Below are 20638 nucleotides of genomic sequence, written 5' to 3' on the forward strand. Positions count from 1 at the left end.
TGACCACCGACAAGTGGAGTATTCATTTTCTTCCCCTAATGACAATACAGCTCTTAGTGACCACTGGTTAATGTAATAAGAGATCATTGCCATTTTACACAGTCACCACCTATGGAATATCACAGAGTACAATTCATATGTGATGACCATTATATCAAATGATAATGTATTGCCAAAAGATTTTTTTCAATACGCAACATTTCAAATATACGAAGCTTGCACTCTTTTCAGCAGATATGGTTTGTTCGTTTGATTCGTTGTTTTCGGAAGATATCGGCCGCTTTCTGGAATGTAAAAAAACAGGTACTGGACGACAGTTGCACCCCGAATATATAACTGGCACATCCTGGATCCAGGTTCTTATTGCTTAACCAATCACATTCTGCACAGCGCGAGGTTTTGAAAAATCAAAGCGAGATTGGATCATCGGAACAGAAATCAATCCATTCATACAACTTATCATCGTGCCATTGTGCGCTAATGAATTATACAAAGTCACCAATTACTGTTTGAATTTTGCCATATGTCCACCACTGGCCGCAAATTCCGTTTTATGATGTATTAACTGGTAGAACGCAGTTTTTCTTTCCTCTTGTCACTTACACCTTTTCAGCTATAGTGATGACAATGAGCACTTCGGGACTTGCCTTACTCAGGTGCATCTTGTTTGCTTCTAATTTCCAAAGTACTGAGATTCTGCCCGTCAAAAGTCCAACATCAATATCACCACAGGTAAACAGGATGAGAACGCGAAGACTCCTGTAACATTTGTGGCGCGTATCCAGAAAACCACGCATCCACTTGGAAGTAAATGCATTGAAATCCAATATGAGTCGGCGATACACCTGCCGTGACCCGGATTCGAACCGGGGTTGCTGCGACCACAACGCAGAGTACTGACCACTATACGATCACGGCCGCTTTGGACAGTCATTAGCCAAACAACACCACAAGGATGCCATTCATCCATGTCCTTATTTAAATGACCACCGACAAGTGGAGTATTCATTTTCTTCCCCTAATGACAATACAGCTCTTAGTGACCACTGGTTAATGTAATAAGAGATCATTGCCATTTTACACAGTCACCACCTATGGAATATCACAGAGTACAATTCATATGTGATGACCATTATATCAAATGATAATGTATTGCCAAAAGATTTTTTTCAATACGCAACATTTCAAATATACGAAGCTTGCACTCTTTTCAGCAGATATGGTTTGTTCGTTTGATTCGTTGTTTTCGGAAGATATCGGCCGCTTTCTGGAATGTAAAAAAACAGGTACTGGACGACAGTTGCACCCCGAATATATAACTGGCACATCCTGGATCCAGGTTCTTATTGCTTAACCAATCACATTCTGCACAGCGCGAGGTTTTGAAAAATCAAAGCGAGATTGGATCATCGGAACAGAAATCAATCCATTCATACAACTTATCATCGTGCCATTGTGCGCTAATGAATTATACAAAGTCACCAATTACTGTTTGAATTTTGCCATATGTCCACCACTGGCCGCAAATTCCGTTTTATGATGTATTAACTGGTAGAACGCAGTTTTTCTTTCCTCTTGTCACTTACACCTTTTCAGCTATAGTGATGACAATGAGCACTTCGGGACTTGCCTTACTCAGGTGCATCTTGTTTGCTTCTATTTTCCAAAGTACTGAGATTCTGCCCGTCAAAAGTCCAACATCAATATCACCACAGGTAAACAGGATGAGAACGCGAAGACTCCTGTAACATTTGTGGCGCGTATCCAGAAAACCACGCATCCACTTGGAAGTAAATGCATTGAAATCCAATATGAGTGGGCGATTCACCTGCCGTGACCCGGATTCGAACCGGGGTTGCTGCGACCACAACGCAGAGTACTGACCACTATACGATCACGGCCGCTTTGGACAGTCATTAGCCAAACAACACCACAAGGATGCCATTCATCCATGTCCTTATTAAAATGACCACCGACAAGTGGAGTATTCATTTTCTTCCCCTAATGACAATACAGCTCTTAGTGACCACTGGTTAATGTAATAAGAGATCATTGCCATTTTACACAGTCACCACCTATGGAATATCACAGAGTACAATTCATATGTGATGACCATTATATCAAATGATAATGTATTGCCAAAAGATTTTTTTCAATACGCAACATTTCAAATATACGAAGCTTGCACTCTTTTCAGCAGATATGGTTTGTTCGTTTGATTCGTTGTTTTCGGAAGATATCGGCCGCTTTCTGGAATGTAAAAAAACAGGTACTGGACGACAGTTGCACCCCGAATATATAACTGGCACATCCTGGATCCAGGTTCTTATTGCTTAACCAATCACATTCTGCACAGCGCGAGGTTTTGAAAAATCAAAGCGAGATTGGATCATCGGAACAGAAATCAATCCATTCATACAACTTATCATCGTGCCATTGTGCGCTAATGAATTATACAAAGTCACCAATTACTGTTTGAATTTTGCCATATGTCCACCACTGGCCGCAAATTCCGTTTTATGATGTATTAACTGGTAGAACGCAGTTTTTCTTTCCTCTTGTCACTTACACCTTTTCAGCTATAGTGATGACAATGAGCACTTCGGGACTTGCCTTACTCAGGTGCATCTTGTTTGCTTCTATTTTCCAAAGTACTGAGATTCTGCCCGTCAAAAGTCCAACATCAATATCACCACAGGTAAACAGGATGAGAACGCGAAGACTCCTGTAACATTTGTGGCGCGTATCCAGAAAACCACGCATCCACTTGGAAGTAAATGCATTGAAATCCAATATGAGTGGGCGATTCACCTGCCGTGACCCGGATTCGAACCGGGGTTGCTGCGACCACAACGCAGAGTACTGACCACTATACGATCACGGCCGCTTTGGACAGTCATTAGCCAAACAACACCACAAGGATGCCATTCATACATGTCCTTATTAAAATGACCACCGACAAGTGGAGTATTCATTTTCTTCCCCTAATGACAATACAGCTCTTAGTGACCACTGGTTAATGTAATAAGAGATCATTGCCATTTTACACAGTCACCACATATGGAATATCACAGAGTACAATTCATATGTGATGACCATTATATCAAATGATAATGTATTGCCAAAAGATTTTTTTCAATACGCAACATTTCAAATATACGAAGCTTGCACTCTTTTCAGCAGATATGGTTTGTTCGTTTGATTCGTTGTTTTCGGAAGATATCGGCCGCTTTCTGGAATGTAAAAAAACAGGTACTGGACGACAGTTGCACCCCGAATATATAACTGGCACATCCTGGATCCAGGTTCTTATTGCTTAACCAATCACATTCTGCACAGCGCGAGGTTTTGAAAAATCAAAGCGAGATTGGATCATCGGAACAGAAATCAATCCATTCATACAACTTATCATCGTGCCATTGTGCGCTAATGAATTATACAAAGTCACCAATTACTGTTTGAATTTTGCCATATGTCCACCACTGGCCGCAAATTCCGTTTTATGATGTATTAACTGGTAGAACGCAGTTTTTCTTTCCTCTTGTCACTTACACCTTTTCAGCTATAGTGATGACAATGAGCACTTCGGGACTTGCCTTACTCAGGTGCATCTTGTTTGCTTCTAATTTCCAAAGTACTGAGATTCTGCCCGTCAAAAGTCCAACATCAATATCACCACAGGTAAACAGGATGAGAACGCGAAGACTCCTGTAACATTTGTGGCGCGTATCCAGAAAACCACGCATCCACTTGGAAGTAAATGCATTGAAATCCAATATGAGTGGGCGATTCACCTGCCGTGACCGGGATTCGAACCGGAGTTGCTGCGACCACAACGCAGAGTACTGACCACTATACGATCACGGCCGCTTTGGACAGTCATTAGCCAAACAACACCACAAGGATGCCATTCATCCATGTCCTTATTAAAATGACCACCGACAAGTGGAGTATTCATTTTCTTCCCCTAATGACAATACAGCTCTTAGTGACCACTGGTTAATGTAATAAGAGAGCATTGCCATTTTACACAGTCACCACCTATGGAATATCACAGAGTACAATTCATATGTGATGACCATTATATCAAATGATAATGTATTGCCAAAAGATTTTTTTCAATAAGCAACATTTCAAATATACGAAGCTTGCACTCTTTTCAGCAGATATGGTTTGTTCGTTTGATTCGTTGTTTTCGGAAGATATCGGCCGCTTTCTGAAATGTAAAAAAACAGGTACTGGACGACAGTTGCACCCCGAATATATAACTGGCACATCCTGGATCCAGGTTCTTATTGCTTAACCAATTACATTCTGCACAGCGCGAGGTTTTGAAAAATCAAAGCGAGATTGGATCATCGGAACAGAAATCAATCCATTCATACAACTTATCATCGTGCCATTGTGCGCTAATGAATTATACAAAGTCACCAATTACTGTTTGAATTTTGCCATATGTCCACCACTGGCCGCAAATTCCGTTTTATGATGTATTAACTGGTAGAACGCAGTTTTTCTTTCCTCTTGTCACTTACACCTTTTCAGCTATAGTGATGACAATGAGCACTTCGGGACTTGCCTTACTCAGGTGCATCTTGTTTGCTTCTAATTTCCAAAGTACTGAGATTCTGCCCGTCAAAAGTCCAACATCAATATCACCACAGGTAAACAGGATGAGAACGCGAAGACTCCTGTAACATTTGTGGCGCGTATCCAGAAAACCACGCATCCACTTGGAAGTAAATGCATTGAAATCCAATATGAGTCGGCGATACACCTGCCGTGACCCGGATTCGAACCGGGGTTGCTGCGACCACAACGCAGAGTACTGACCACTATACGATCACGGCCGCTTTGGACAGTCATTAGCCAAACAACACCACAAGGATGCCATTCATCCATGTCCTTATTTAAATGACCACCGACAAGTGGAGTATTCATTTTCTTCCCCTAATGACAATACAGCTCTTAGTGACCACTGGTTAATGTAATAAGAGATCATTGCCATTTTACACAGTCACCACCTATGGAATATCACAGAGTACAATTCATATGTGATGACCATTATATCAAATGATAATGTATTGCCAAAAGATTTTTTTCAATACGCAACATTTCAAATATACGAAGCTTGCACTCTTTTCAGCAGATATGGTTTGTTCGTTTGATTCGTTGTTTTCGGAAGATATCGGCCGCTTTCTGAAATGTAAAAAAACAGGTACTGGACGACAGTTGCACCCCGAATATATAACTGGCACATCCTGGATCCAGGTTCTTATTGCTTAACCAATCACATTCTGCACAGCGCGAGGTTTTGAAAAATCAAAGCGAGATTGGATCATCGGAACAGAAATCAATCCATTCATACAACTTATCATCGTGCCATTGTGCGCTAATGAATTATACAAAGTCACCAATTACTGTTTGAATTTTGCCATATGTCCACCACTGGCCGCAAATTCCGTTTTATGATGTATTAACTGGTAGAACGCAGTTTTTCTTTCCTCTTGTCACTTACACCTTTTCAGCTATAGTGATGACAATGAGCACTTCGGGACTTGCCTTACTCAGGTGCATCTTGTTTGCTTCTAATTTCCAAAGTACTGAGATTCTGCCCGTCAAAAGTCCAACATCAATATCACCACAGGTAAACAGGATGAGAACGCGAAGACTCCTGTAACATTTGTGGCGCGTATCCAGAAAACCACGCATCCACTTGGAAGTAAATGCATTGAAATCCAACATGAGTGGGCGATACACCTGCCGTGACCCGGATTCGAACCGGAGTTGCTGCGACCACAACGCAGAGTACTGACCACTATACGATCACGGCCGCTTTGGACAGTCATTAGCCAAACAACACCACAAGGATGCCATTCATCCATGTCCTTATTAAAATGACCACCGACAAGTGGAGTATTCATTTTCTTCCCCTAATGACAATACAGCTCTTAGTGACCACTGGTTAATGTAATAAGAGATCATTGCCATTTTACACAGTCACCACCTATGGAATATCACAGAGTACAATTCATATGTGATGACCATTATATCAAATGATAATGTATTGCCAAAAGATTTTTTTCAATACGCAACATTTCAAATATACGAAGCTTGCACTCTTTTCAGCAGATATGGTTTGTTCGTTTGATTCGTTGTTTTCGGAAGATATCGGCCGCTTTCTGGAATGTAAAAAAACAGGTACTGGACGACAGTTGCACCCCGAATATATAACTGGCACATCCTGGATCCAGGTTCTTATTGCTTAACCAATCACATTCTGCACAGCGCGAGGTTTTGAAAAATCAAAGCGAGATTGGATCATCGGAACAGAAATCAATCCATTCATACAACTTATCATCGTGCCATTGTGCGCTAATGAATTATACAAAGTCACCAATTACTGTTTGAATTTTGCCATATGTCCACCACTGGCCGCAAATTCCGTTTTATGATGTATTAACTGGTAGAACGCAGTTTTTCTTTCCTCTTGTCACTTACACCTTTTCAGCTATAGTGATGACAATGAGCACTTCGGGACTTGCCTTACTCAGGTGCATCTTGTTTGCTTCTATTTTCCAAAGTACTGAGATTCTGCCCGTCAAAAGTCCAACATCAATATCACCACAGGTAAACAGGATGAGAACGCGAAGACTCCTGTAACATTTGTGGCGCGTATCCAGAAAACCACGCATCCACTTGGAAGTAAATGCATTGAAATCCAATATGAGTGGGCGATTCACCTGCCGTGACCCGGATTCGAACCGGGGTTGCTGCGACCACAACGCAGAGTACTGACCACTATACGATCACGGCCGCTTTGGACAGTCATTAGCCAAACAACACCACAAGGATGCCATTCATACATGTCCTTATTAAAATGACCACCGACAAGTGGAGTATTCATTTTCTTCCCCTAATGACAATACAGCTCTTAGTGACCACTGGTTAATGTAATAAGAGATCATTGCCATTTTACACAGTCACCACATATGGAATATCACAGAGTACAATTCATATGTGATGACCATTATATCAAATGATAATGTATTGCCAAAAGATTTTTTTCAATACGCAACATTTCAAATATACGAAGCTTGCACTCTTTTCAGCAGATATGGTTTGTTCGTTTGATTCGTTGTTTTCGGAAGATATCGGCCGCTTTCTGGAATGTAAAAAAACAGGTACTGGACGACAGTTGCACCCCGAATATATAACTGGCACATCCTGGATCCAGGTTCTTATTGCTTAACCAATCACATTCTGCACAGCGCGAGGTTTTGAAAAATCAAAGCGAGATTGGATCATCGGAACAGAAATCAATCCATTCATACAACTTATCATCGTGCCATTGTGCGCTAATGAATTATACAAAGTCACCAATTACTGTTTGAATTTTGCCATATGTCCACCACTGGCCGCAAATTCCGTTTTATGATGTATTAACTGGTAGAACGCAGTTTTTCTTTCCTCTTGTCACTTACACCTTTTCAGCTATAGTGATGACAATGAGCACTTCGGGACTTGCCTTACTCAGGTGCATCTTGTTTGCTTCTAATTTCCAAAGTACTGAGATTCTGCCCGTCAAAAGTCCAACATCAATATCACCACAGGTAAACAGGATGAGAACGCGAAGACTCCTGTAACATTTGTGGCGCGTATCCAGAAAACCACGCATCCACTTGGAAGTAAATGCATTGAAATCCAATATGAGTGGGCGATTCACCTGCCGTGACCGGGATTCGAACCGGAGTTGCTGCGACCACAACGCAGAGTACTGACCACTATACGATCACGGCCGCTTTGGACAGTCATTAGCCAAACAACACCACAAGGATGCCATTCATCCATGTCCTTATTAAAATGACCACCGACAAGTGGAGTATTCATTTTCTTCCCCTAATGACAATACAGCTCTTAGTGACCACTGGTTAATGTAATAAGAGAGCATTGCCATTTTACACAGTCACCACCTATGGAATATCACAGAGTACAATTCATATGTGATGACCATTATATCAAATGATAATGTATTGCCAAAAGATTTTTTTCAATACGCAACATTTCAAATATACGAAGCTTGCACTCTTTTCAGCAGATATGGTTTGTTCGTTTGATTCGTTGTTTTCGGAAGATATCGGCCGCTTTCTGAAATGTAAAAAAACAGGTACTGGACGACAGTTGCACCCCGAATATATAACTGGCACATCCTGGATCCAGGTTCTTATTGCTTAACCAATTACATTCTGCACAGCGCGAGGTTTTGAAAAATCAAAGCGAGATTGGATCATCGGAACAGAAATCAATCCATTCATACAACTTATCATCGTGCCATTGTGCGCTAATAAATTATACAAAGTCACCAATTACTGTTTGAATTTTGCCATATGTCCACCACTGGCCGCAAATTCCGTTTTATGATGTATTAACTGGTAGAACGCAGTTTTTCTTTCCTCTTGTCACTTACAACTTTTCAGCTATAGTGATGACAATGAGCACTTCGGGACTTGCCTTACTCAGGTGCATCTTGTTTGCTTCTAATTTCCAAAGTACTGAGATTCTGCCCGTCAAAAGTCCAACATCAATATCACCACACGTAAACAGGATGAGAACGCGAAGACTCCTGTAACATTTGTGGCGCGTATCCAGAAAACCACGCATCCACTTGGAAGTAAATGCATTAAAATCTAATATGAGTGGGCGATACACCTGCCGTGACCCGGATTCGAACCGGGGTTGCTGCGACCACAACGCAGAGTACTGACCACTATACGATCACGGCCGCTTTGGACAGTCATTAGCCAAACAACACCACAAGGATGCCATTCATCCATGTCCTTATTAAAATGACCACCGACAAGTGGAGTATTCATTTTCTTCCCCTAATGACAATACAGCTCTTAGTGACCACTGGTTAATGTAATAAGAGAGCATTGCCATTTTACACAGTCACCACCTATGGAATATCACAGAGTACAATTCATATGTGATGACCATTATATCAAATGATAATGTATTGCCAAAAGATTTTTTTCAATACGCAACATTTCAAATATACGAAGCTTGCACTCTTTTCAGCAGATATGGTTTGTTCGTTTGATTCGTTGTTTTCGGAAGATATCGGCCGCTTTCTGAAATGTAAAAAAACAGGTACTGGACGACAGTTGCACCCCGAATATATAACTGGCACATCCTGGATCCAGGTTCTTATTGCTGAATCAATTATATTCTGCACAGCGCGAGGTTTTGAAAAATCAAAGCGAGATTGGATCATCGGAACAGAAATCAATCCATTCATACAACTTATCTTCGTGCCATTGTGCGCTAATGAATTATACATAGTCACCAATTACTCTTTGAATTTTGCCATATGTCCACCACTGGCCGCAAATTCCGTTTTATGATGTATTAACTGGTAGTACGCAGTTTTTCTTTCCTCTTGTCACTTACACCTTTTCAGCTATAGTGATGACAATGAGCACTTCGGGACTTGCCATACTCAGGTGCATCTTGTTTGCTTCTAATTTCCAAAGTACTGAGATTCTGCCCGTCAAAAGTCCAACATCAATATCACCACAGGTAAACAGGATGAGAACTCGAAGACTCCTGTAACATTTGTGGCGCGTATCCAGAAAACCACGCATCCACTTGGAAGTAAATGCATTGAAATCTAATACGAGTGGGCGATACACCTGCCGTGACCCGGATTCGAACCGGGGTTGCTGCGACCACAACGCAGAGTACTGACCACTATACGATCACGGCCGCTTTGGACAGTCATTAGCCAAACAACACCACAAGGATGCCATTCATCCATGTCCTTATTAAAATGACCACCGACAAGTGGAGTATTCATTTTCTTCCCCTAATGACAATACAGCTCTTAGTGACCACTGGTTAATGTAATAAGAGAGCATTGCCATTTTACACAGTCACCACCTATGGAATATCACAGAGTACAATTCATATGTGATGACCATTATATCAAATGATAATGTATTGCCAAAAGATTTTTTTCAATACGCAACATTTCAAATATACGAAGCTTGCACTCTTTTCAGCAGATATGGTTTGTTCGTTTGATTCGTTGTTTTCGGAAGATATCGGCCGCTTTCTGAAATGTAAAAAAACAGGTACTGGACGACAGTTGCACCCCGAATATATAACTGGCACATCCTGGATCCAGGTTCTTATTGCTTAACCAATTACATTCTGCACAGCGCGAGGTTTTGAAAAATCAAAGCGAGATTGGATCATCGGAACAGAAATCAATCCATTCATACAACTTATCATCGTGCCATTGTGCGCTAATGAATTATACAAAGTCACCAATTACTGTTTGAATTTTGCCATATGTCCACCACTGGCCGCAAATTCCGTTTTATGATGTATTAACTGGTAGAACGCAGTTTTTCTTTCCTCTTGTCACTTACACCTTTTCAGCTATAGTGATGACAATGAGCACTTCGGGACTTGCCTTACTCAGGTGCATCTTGTTTGCTTCTAATTTCCAAAGTACTGAGATTCTGCCCGTCAAAAGTCCAACATCAATATCACCACAGGTAAACAGGATGAGAACGCGAAGACTCCTGTAACATTTGTGGCGCGTATCCAGAAAACCACGCATCCACTTGGAAGTAAATGCATTGAAATCCAATATGAGTCGGCGATACACCTGCCGTGACCCGGATTCGAACCGGGGTTGCTGCGACCACAACGCAGAGTACTGACCACTATACGATCACGGCCGCTTTGGACAGTCATTAGCCAAACAACACCACAAGGATGCCATTCATCCATGTCCTTATTAAAATGACCACCGACAAGTGGAGTATTCATTTTCTTCCCCTAATGACAATACAGCTCTTAGTGACCACTGGTTAATGTAATAAGAGATCGTTGCCATTTTACACAGTCACCACCTATGGAATATCACAGAGTACAATTCATATGTGATGACCATTATATCAAATGATAATGTATTGCCAAAAGATTTTTTTCAATACGCAACATTTCAAATATACGAAGCTTGCACTCTTTTCAGCAGATATGGTTTGTTCGTTTGATTCGTTGTTTTCGGAAGATATCGGCCGCTTTCTGGAATGTAAAAAAACAGGTACTGGACGACAGTTGCACCCCGAATATATAACTGGCACATCCTGGATCCAGGTTCTTATTGCTTAACCAATCACATTCTGCACAGCGCGAGGTTTTGAAAAATCAAAGCGAGATTGGATCATCGGAACAGAAATCAATCCATTCATACAACTTATCATCGTGCCATTGTGCGCTAATGAATTATACAAAGTCACCAATTACTGTTTGAATTTTGCCATATGTCCACCACTGGCCGCAAATTCCGTTTTATGATGTATTAACTGGTAGAACGCAGTTTTTCTTTCCTCTTGTCACTTACACCTTTTCAGCTATAGTGATGACAATGAGCACTTCGGGACTTGCCTTACTCAGGTGCATCTTGTTTGCTTCTAATTTCCAAAGTACTGAGATTCTGCCCGTCAAAAGTCCAACATCAATATCACCACACGTAAACAGGATGAGAACGCGAAGACTCCTGTAACATTTGTGGCGCGTATCCAGAAAACCACGCATCCACTTGGAAGTAAATGCATTAAAATCTAATATGAGTGGGCGATACACCTGCCGTGACCCGGATTCGAACCGGGGTTGCTGCGACCACAACGCAGAGTACTGACCACTATACGATCACGGCCGCTTTGGACAGTCATTAGCCAAACAACACCACAAGGATGCCATTCATCCATGTCCTTATTAAAATGACCACCGACAAGTGGAGTATTCATTTTCTTCCCCTAATGACAATACAGCTCTTAGTGACCACTGGTTAATGTAATAAGAGAGCATTGCCATTTTACACAGTCACCACCTATGGAATATCACAGAGTACAATTCATATGTGATGACCATTATATCAAATGATAATGTATTGCCAAAAGATTTTTTTCAATACGCAACATTTCAAATATACGAAGCTTGCACTCTTTTCAGCAGATATGGTTTGTTCGTTTGATTCGTTGTTTTCGGAAGATATCGGCCGCTTTCTGAAATGTAAAAAAACAGGTACTGGACGACAGTTGCACCCCGAATATATAACTGGCACATCCTGGATCCAGGTTCTTATTGCTGAATCAATTATATTCTGCACAGCGCGAGGTTTTGAAAAATCAAAGCGAGATTGGATCATCGGAACAGAAATCAATCCATTCATACAACTTATCTTCGTGCCATTGTGCGCTAATGAATTATACATAGTCACCAATTACTCTTTGAATTTTGCCATATGTCCACCACTGGCCGCAAATTCCTTTTTATGATGTATTAACTGGTAGTACGCAGTTTTTCTTTCCTCTTGTCACTTACACCTTTTCAGCTATAGTGATGACAATGAGCACTTCGGGACTTGCCATACTCAGGTGCATCTTGTTTGCTTCTAATTTCCAAAGTACTGAGATTCTGCCCGTCAAAAGTCCAACATCAATATCACCACAGGTAAACAGGATGAGAACTCGAAGACTCCTGTAACATTTGTGGCGCGTATCCAGAAAACCACGCATCCACTTGGAAGTAAATGCATTGAAATCTAATACGAGTGGGCGATACACCTGCCGTGACCCGGATTCGAACCGGGGTTGCTGCGACCACAACGCAGAGTACTGACCACTATACGATCACGGCCGCTTTGGACAGTCATTAGCCAAACAACACCACAAGGATGCCATTCATCCATGTCCTTATTAAAATGACCACCGACAAGTGGAGTATTCATTTTCTTCCCCTAATGACAATACAGCTCTTAGTGACCACTGGTTAATGTAATAAGAGATCATTGCCATTTTACACAGTCACCACCTATGGAATATCACAGAGTACAATTCATATGTGATGACCATTATATCAAATGATAATGTATTGCCAAAAGATTTTTTTCAATACGCAACATTTCAACTATACGAAGCTTGCACTCTTTTCAGCAGATATGGTTTGTTCGTTTGATTCGTTGTTTTCGGAAGATATCGGCCGCTTTCTGAAATGTAAAAAAACAGGTACTGGACGACAGTTGCACCCCGAATATATAACTGGCACATCCTGGATCCAGGTTCTTATTGCTGAATCAATTATATTCTGCACAGCGCGAGGTTTTGAAAAATCAAAGCGAGATTGGATCATCGGAACAGAAATCAATCCATTCATACAACTTATCTTCGTGCCATTGTGCGCTAATGAATTATACATAGTCACCAATTACTCTTTGAATTTTGCCATATGTCCACCACTGGCCGCAAATTCCGTTTTATGATGTATTAACTGGTAGTACGCAGTTTTTCTTTCCTCTTGTCACTTACACCTTTTCAGCTATAGTGATGACAATGAGCACTTCGGGACTTGCCTTACTCAGGTGCATCTTGTTTGCTTCTAATTTCCAAAGTACTGAGATTCTGCCCGTCAAAAGTCCAACATCAATATCACCACAGGTAAACAGGATGAGAACTCGAAGACTCCTGTAACATTTGTGGCGCGTATCCAGAAAACCACGCATCCACTTGGAAGTAAATGCATTGAAATCTAATACGAGTGGGCGATACACCTGCCGTGACCCGGATTCGAACTGGGGTTGCTGCGACCACAACGCAGAGTACTGACCACTATACGATCACGGCCGCTTTGGACAGTCATTAGCCAAACAACACCACAAGGATGCCATTCATCCATGTCCTTATTAAAATGACCACCGACAAGTGGAGTATTCATTTTCTTCCCCTAATGACAATACAGCTCTTAGTGACCACTGGTTAATGTAATAAGAGATCATTGCCATTTTACACAGTCACCACCTATGGAATATCACAGAGTACAATTCATATGTGATGACCATTATATCAAATGATAATGTATTGCCAAAAGATTTTTTTCAATACGCAACATTTCAACTATACGAAGCTTGCACTCTTTTCAGCAGATATGGTTTGTTCGTTTGATTCGTTGTTTTCGGAAGATATCGGCCGCTTTCTGAAATGTAAAAAAACAGGTGCTGGACGACAGTTCCATACCGAATTTATAACTGGCACATCCCGGATCCAGCTTCTTATTGCTGAATCAATTACATTCTGCACAGCGCGAGGTTTTGAAAAATCAAAGCGAGATTGGATCATCGGAACAGAAATCAATCCATTCATACAACTTATCTTCGTGCCATTGTGCGCTAATGAATTATACATAGTCACCAATTACTCTTTGAATTTTGCCATATGTCCACCACTGGCCGCAAATTCCGTTTTATGATGTATTAACTGGTAAAACGCAGTTTTTCTTTCCTCTTGTCACTTACACCTTTTCAGCTATAGTGATGACAATGAGCACTTCGGGACTTGCCTTACTCAGGTGCAACTTGTTTGCTTCTAATTTCCAAAGTACTGAGATTCTGCCCGTCAAAAGTCCAACATCAATATCACCACAGGTAAACAGGATGAGAACGCGAAGACTCCTGTAACATTTGTGGCGCGTATCCAGAAAACCACGCATCCACTTGGAAGTAAATGCATTGAAATCTAATATGAGTGGGCGATACACCTGCCGTGACCCGGATTCGAACCGGGGTTGCTGCGGCCACAACGCAGAGTACTAACCACTATACGATCACGGCCGCTTTGGACAGTCATTAGCCAAACAACACCACAAGGATGCCATTCATCCATGTCCTTATTAAAATGACCACCGACAAGTGGAGTATTCATTTTCTTCCCCTAATGACAATACAGCTCTTAGTGACCACTGGTTAATGTAATAAGAGATCATTGCCATTTTACACAGTCACCACCTATGGAATATCACAGAGTACAATTCATATGTGATGACCATTATATCAAATGATAATGTATTGCCAAAAGATTTTTTTCAATACGCAACATTTCAACTATAAGAAGCTTGCACTCTTTTCAGCAGATATGGTTTGTTCGTTTGATTCGTTGTTTTCGGAAGATATCGGCCGCTTTCTGAAATGTAAAAAAACAGGTGCTGGACGACAGTTCCATACCGAATTTATAACTGGCACATCCCGGATCCAGCTTCTTATTGCTGAATCAATTACATTCTGCACAGCGCGAGGTTTTGAAAAATCAAAGTGAGATTGGATCATCGGAACAGAAATCAATCCATTCATACAACTTATCTTCGTGCCATTGTGCGCTAATGAATTATACATAGTCACCAATTACTATTTGAATTTTGCCATATGTCCACCACTGGCCGCAAATTCCGTTTTATGATGTATTAACTGGTAGAACGCAGTTTTTCTTTCCTCTTGTCACTTACACCTTTTCAGCTATAGTGATGACAATGAGCACTTCGGGACTTGCCTTACTCAGGTGCATCTTGTTTGCTTCTAATTTCCAAAGTACTGAGATTCTGCCTGTCAAAAGCCCAACATCAATATCACAAACAGGATGAGAACAGGTAAACAGGATGAGAACGCGAAGACTCCTGTAACATTTGTGGCGCGTATCCAGAAAACCACGCATCCACTTGGAAGTAAATGCATTGAAATCTAATATGAGTGGGCGATACACCTGCCGTGACCCGGATTCGAACCGGGGTTGCTGCGGCCACAACGCAGAGTACTAACCACTATACGATCACGGCCGCTTTGGACAGTCATTAGCCAAACAACACCACAAGGATGCCATTCATCCATGTCCTTATTAAAATGACCACCGACAAGTGGAGTATTCATTTTCTTCCCCTAATGACAATACAGCTCTTAGTGACCACTGGTTAATGTAATAAGAGATCATTGCCATTTTACACAGTCACCACCTATGGAATATCACAGAGTACAATTCATATGTGATGACCATTATATCAAATGATAATGTATTGCCAAAAGATTTTTTTCAATACGCAACATTTCAAATATACGAAGCTTGCACTCTTTTCAGAAGATATGGTTTGTTCGTTTGATTCGTTGTTTTCGGAAGATATCGGCCGCTTTCTGAAACGTAAAAAAACAGGTGCTGGACGACAGTTCCATACCGAATTTATAACTGGCACATCCCGGATCCAGCTTCTTATTGCTGAATCAATTACATTCTGCACAGCGCGAGGTTTTGAAAAATCAAAGCGAGATTGGATCATCGGAACAGAAATCAATCCATTCATACAACTTATCTTCGTGCCATTGTGCGCTAATGAATTATACATAGTCACCAATTACTGTTTGAATTTTGCCATATGTCCACCACTGGCCGCAAATTCCGTTTTATGATGTATTAACTGGTAGAACGCAGTTTTTCTTTCCTCTTGTCACTTACACCTTTTCAGCTATAGTGATGACAATGAGCACTTCGGGACTTGCCTTACTCAGGTGCATCTTGTTTGCTTCTAATTTCCAAAGTACTGAGATTCTGCCCGTCAAAAGTCCAACATCAATATCACCACAGGTAAACAGGATGAGAACGCGAAGATTCCTGTAACATTTGTGGCGCGCATCCAGAAAACAACGCATCCACTTGGAAGTAAATGCATTGAAATCCAATATGACTAGGCGATACACCTGCCGTGACCCGGATTCGAACCGGGGTTGCTGCGACCACAACGCAGAGTACTGACCACTATACGATCACGGCCGCTTTGGACAGTCATTAGCCAAACAACACCACAAGGATGCCATTCATCCATGTCCTTATTAAAATGACCACCGACAAGTGGAGTATTCATTTTCTTCCCCTAATGACAATACAGCTCTTAGTGACCACTGGTTAATGTAATAAGAGATCATTGCCATTTTACACAGTCACCACCTATGGAATATCACAGAGTACAATTCATATGTGATGACCATTATATCAAATGATAATGTATTGCCAAAAGATTTTTTTCAATACGCAACATTTCAACTATACGAAGCTTGCACTCTTTTCAGCAGATATGGTTTGTTCGTTTGATTCGTTGTTTTCGGAAGATATCGGCCGCTTTCTGAAATGTAAAAAAACAGGTACTGGACGACAGTTGCACCCCGAATATATAACTGGCACATCCTGGATCCAGGTTCTTATTGCTGAATCAATTATATTCTGCACAGCGCGAGGTTTTGAAAAATCAAAGCGAGATTGGATCATCGGAACAGAAATCAATCCATTCATACAACTTATCTTCGTGCCATTGTGCGCTAATGAATTATACATAGTCACCAATTACTCTTTGAATTTTGCCATATGTCCACCACTGGCCGCAAATTCCGTTTTATGATGTATTAACTGGTAGTACGCAGTTTTTCTTTCCTCTTGTCACTTACACCTTTTCAGCTATAGTGATGACAATGAGCACTTCGGGACTTGCCTTACTCAGGTGCATCTTGTTTGCTTCTAATTTCCAAAGTACTGAGATTCTGCCCGTCAAAAGTCCAACATCAATATCACCACAGGTAAACAGGATGAGAACTCGAAGACTCCTGTAACATTTGTGGCGCGTATCCAGAAAACCACGCATCCACTTGGAAGTAAATGCATTGAAATCTAATACGAGTGGGCGATACACCTGCCGTGACCCGGATTCGAACTGGGGTTGCTGCGACCACAACGCAGAGTACTGACCACTATACGATCACGGCCGCTTTGGACAGTCATTAGCCAAACAACACCACAAGGATGCCATTCATCCATGTCCTTATTAAAATGACCACCGACAAGTGGAGTATTCATTTTCTTCCCCTAATGACAATACAGCTCTTAGTGACCACTGGTTAATGTAATAAGAGATCATTGCCATTTTACACAGTCACCACCTATGGAATATCACAGAGTACAATTCATATGTGATGACCATTATATCAAATGATAATGTATTGCCAAAAGATTTTTTTCAATACGCAACATTTCAACTATACGAAGCTTGCACTCTTTTCAGCAGATATGGTTTGTTCGTTTGATTCGTTGTTTTCGGAAGATATCGGCCGCTTTCTGAAATGTAAAAAAACAGGTGCTGGACGACAGTTCCATACCGAATTTATAACTGGCACATCCCGGATCCAGCTTCTTATTGCTGAATCAATTACATTCTGCACAGCGCGAGGTTTTGAAAAATCAAAGCGAGATTGGATCATCGGAACAGAAATCAATCCATTCATACAACTTATCTTCGTGCCATTGTGCGCTAATGAATTATACATAGTCACCAATTACTCTTTGAATTTTGCCATATGTCCACCACTGGCCGCAAATTCCGTTTTATGATGTATTAACTGGTAAAACGCAGTTTTTCTTTCCTCTTGTCACTTACACCTTTTCAGCTATAGTGATGACAATGAGCACTTCGGGACTTGCCTTACTCAGGTGCAACTTGTTTGCTTCTAATTTCCAAAGTACTGAGATTCTGCCCGTCAAAAGTCCAACATCAATATCACCACAGGTAAACAGGATGAGAACGCGAAGACTCCTGTAACATTTGTGGCGCGTATCCAGAAAACCACGCATCCACTTGGAAGTAAATGCATTGAAATCTAATATGAGTGGGCGATACACCTGCCGTGACCCGGATTCGAACCGGGGTTGCTGCGGCCACAACGCAGAGTACTAACCACTATACGATCACGGCCGCTTTGGACAGTCATTAGCCAAACAACACCACAAGGATGCCATTCATCCATGTCCTTATTAAAATGACCACCGACAAGTGGAGTATTCATTTTCTTCCCCTAATGACAATACAGCTCTTAGTGACCACTGGTTAATGTAATAAGAGATCATTGCCATTTTACACAGTCACCACCTATGGAATATCACAGAGTACAATTCATATGTGATGACCATTATATCAAATGATAATGTATTGCCAAAAGATTTTTTTCAATACGCAACATTTCAACTATAAGAAGCTTGCACTCTTTTCAGCAGATATGGTTTGTTCGTTTGATTCGTTGTTTTCGGAAGATATCGGCCGCTTTCTGAAATGTAAAAAAACAGGTGCTGGACGACAGTTCCATACCGAATTTATAACTGGCACATCCCGGATCCAGCTTCTTATTGCTGAATCAATTACATTCTGCACAGCGCGAGGTTTTGAAAAATCAAAGTGAGATTGGATCATCGGAACAGAAATCAATCCATTCATACAACTTATCTTCGTGCCATTGTGCGCTAATGAATTATACATAGTCACCAATTACTATTTGAATTTTGCCATATGTCCACCACTGGCCGCAAATTCCGTTTTATGATGTATTAACTGGTAGAACGCAGTTTTTCTTTCCTCTTGTCACTTACACCTTTTCAGCTATAGTGATGACAATGAGCACTTCGGGACTTGCCTTACTCAGGTGCATCTTGTTTGCTTCTAATTTCCAAAGTACTGAGATTCTGCCTGTCAAAAGCCCAACATCAATATCACAAACAGGATGAGAACAGGTAAACAGGATGAGAACGCGAAGACTCCTGTAACATTTGTGGCGCGTATCCAGAAAACCACGCATCCACTTGGAAGTAAATGCATTGAAATCTAATATGAGTGGGCGATACACCTGCCGTGACCCGGATTCGAACCGGGGTTGCTGCGGCCACAACGCAGAGTACTAACCACTATACGATCACGGCCGCTTTGGACAGTCATTAGCCAAACAACACCACAAGGATGCCATTCATCCATGTCCTTATTAAAATGACCACCGACAAGTGGAGTATTCATTTTCTTCCCCTAATGACAATACAGCTCTTAGTGACCACTGGTTAATGTAATAAGAGATCATTGCCATTTTACACAGTCACCACCTATGGAATATCACAGAGTACAATTCATATGTGATGACCATTATATCAAATGATAATGTATTGCCAAAAGATTTTTTTCAATACGCAACATTTCAAATATACGAAGCTTGCACTCTTTTCAGAAGATATGGTTTGTTCGTTTGATTCGTTGTTTTCGGAAGATATCGGCCGCTTTCTGAAACGTAAAAAAACAGGTGCTGGACGACAGTTCCATACCGAATTTATAACTGGCACATCCCGGATCCAGCTTCTTATTGCTGAATCAATTACATTCTGCACAGCGCGAGGTTTTGAAAAATCAAAGCGAGATTGGATCATCGGAACAGAAATCAATCCATTCATACAACTTATCTTCGTGCCATTGTGCGCTAATGAATTATACATAGTCACCAATTACTGTTTGAATTTTGCCATATGTCCACCACTGGCCGCAAATTCCGTTTTATGATGTATTAACTGGTAGAACGCAGTTTTTCTTTCCTCTTGTCACTTACACCTTTTCAGCTATAGTGATGACAATGAGCACTTCGGGACTTGCCTTACTCAGGTGCATCTTGTTTGCTTCTAATTTCCAAAGTACTGAGATTCTGCCCGTCAAAAGTCCAACATCAATATCACCACAGGTAAACAGGATGAGAACGCGAAGATTCCTGTAACATTTGTGGCGCGCATCCAGAAAACAACGCATCCACTTGGAAGTAAATGCATTGAAATCCAATATGACTAGGCGATACACCTGCCGTGACCCGGATTCGAACCGGGGTTGCTGCGACCACAACGCAGAGTACTGACCACTATACGATCACGGCCGCTTTGGACAGTCATTAGCCAAACAACACCACAAG

At 41.2% G+C, this 20638-nt stretch overlaps 16 non-coding genes across 16 annotated transcripts; all 16 read right to left on the reverse strand.

The window, feature by feature from the left end:
• Positions 1-846: 846 nt before the first annotated feature.
• On the reverse strand, positions 847-918 carry trnah-gug (transfer RNA histidin (anticodon GUG)). The gene has a single exon. It is a non-coding gene; the product is annotated as a tRNA-His (tRNA).
• A 911-nt stretch (positions 919-1829) lies between these two features.
• Positions 1830-1901, reverse strand: trnah-gug (transfer RNA histidin (anticodon GUG)). Its single transcript has one exon. It is a non-coding gene; the product is annotated as a tRNA-His (tRNA).
• A 911-nt stretch (positions 1902-2812) lies between these two features.
• Positions 2813-2884, reverse strand: trnah-gug (transfer RNA histidin (anticodon GUG)). Its single transcript has one exon. It is a non-coding gene; the product is annotated as a tRNA-His (tRNA).
• A 1894-nt stretch (positions 2885-4778) lies between these two features.
• Positions 4779-4850, reverse strand: trnah-gug (transfer RNA histidin (anticodon GUG)). Its single transcript has one exon. It is a non-coding gene; the product is annotated as a tRNA-His (tRNA).
• Positions 4851-6744: 1894 nt separating this feature from the next.
• Positions 6745-6816, reverse strand: trnah-gug (transfer RNA histidin (anticodon GUG)). The gene has a single exon. It is a non-coding gene; the product is annotated as a tRNA-His (tRNA).
• Positions 6817-8710: 1894 nt separating this feature from the next.
• Positions 8711-8782, reverse strand: trnah-gug (transfer RNA histidin (anticodon GUG)). The gene has a single exon. It is a non-coding gene; the product is annotated as a tRNA-His (tRNA).
• A 911-nt stretch (positions 8783-9693) lies between these two features.
• trnah-gug (transfer RNA histidin (anticodon GUG)) lies at positions 9694-9765 on the reverse strand. Its single transcript has one exon. It is a non-coding gene; the product is annotated as a tRNA-His (tRNA).
• A 911-nt stretch (positions 9766-10676) lies between these two features.
• Positions 10677-10748, reverse strand: trnah-gug (transfer RNA histidin (anticodon GUG)). The gene has a single exon. It is a non-coding gene; the product is annotated as a tRNA-His (tRNA).
• Positions 10749-11659: 911 nt separating this feature from the next.
• On the reverse strand, positions 11660-11731 carry trnah-gug (transfer RNA histidin (anticodon GUG)). The gene has a single exon. It is a non-coding gene; the product is annotated as a tRNA-His (tRNA).
• A 911-nt stretch (positions 11732-12642) lies between these two features.
• Positions 12643-12714, reverse strand: trnah-gug (transfer RNA histidin (anticodon GUG)). The gene has a single exon. It is a non-coding gene; the product is annotated as a tRNA-His (tRNA).
• Positions 12715-14608: 1894 nt separating this feature from the next.
• trnah-gug (transfer RNA histidin (anticodon GUG)) lies at positions 14609-14680 on the reverse strand. Its single transcript has one exon. It is a non-coding gene; the product is annotated as a tRNA-His (tRNA).
• Positions 14681-15603: 923 nt separating this feature from the next.
• On the reverse strand, positions 15604-15675 carry trnah-gug (transfer RNA histidin (anticodon GUG)). The gene has a single exon. It is a non-coding gene; the product is annotated as a tRNA-His (tRNA).
• A 911-nt stretch (positions 15676-16586) lies between these two features.
• trnah-gug (transfer RNA histidin (anticodon GUG)) lies at positions 16587-16658 on the reverse strand. Its single transcript has one exon. It is a non-coding gene; the product is annotated as a tRNA-His (tRNA).
• A 1894-nt stretch (positions 16659-18552) lies between these two features.
• trnah-gug (transfer RNA histidin (anticodon GUG)) lies at positions 18553-18624 on the reverse strand. The gene has a single exon. It is a non-coding gene; the product is annotated as a tRNA-His (tRNA).
• A 923-nt stretch (positions 18625-19547) lies between these two features.
• Positions 19548-19619, reverse strand: trnah-gug (transfer RNA histidin (anticodon GUG)). Its single transcript has one exon. It is a non-coding gene; the product is annotated as a tRNA-His (tRNA).
• Positions 19620-20530: 911 nt separating this feature from the next.
• Positions 20531-20602, reverse strand: trnah-gug (transfer RNA histidin (anticodon GUG)). Its single transcript has one exon. It is a non-coding gene; the product is annotated as a tRNA-His (tRNA).
• Between the last annotated feature and the right edge of the window lie 36 nt (positions 20603-20638).

Source organism: Paramormyrops kingsleyae, chromosome 23 (genome assembly GCF_048594095.1).
Source record: "Paramormyrops kingsleyae isolate MSU_618 chromosome 23, PKINGS_0.4, whole genome shotgun sequence".
Classification (NCBI taxonomy): Eukaryota; Metazoa; Chordata; class Actinopteri; order Osteoglossiformes; family Mormyridae; genus Paramormyrops; species Paramormyrops kingsleyae.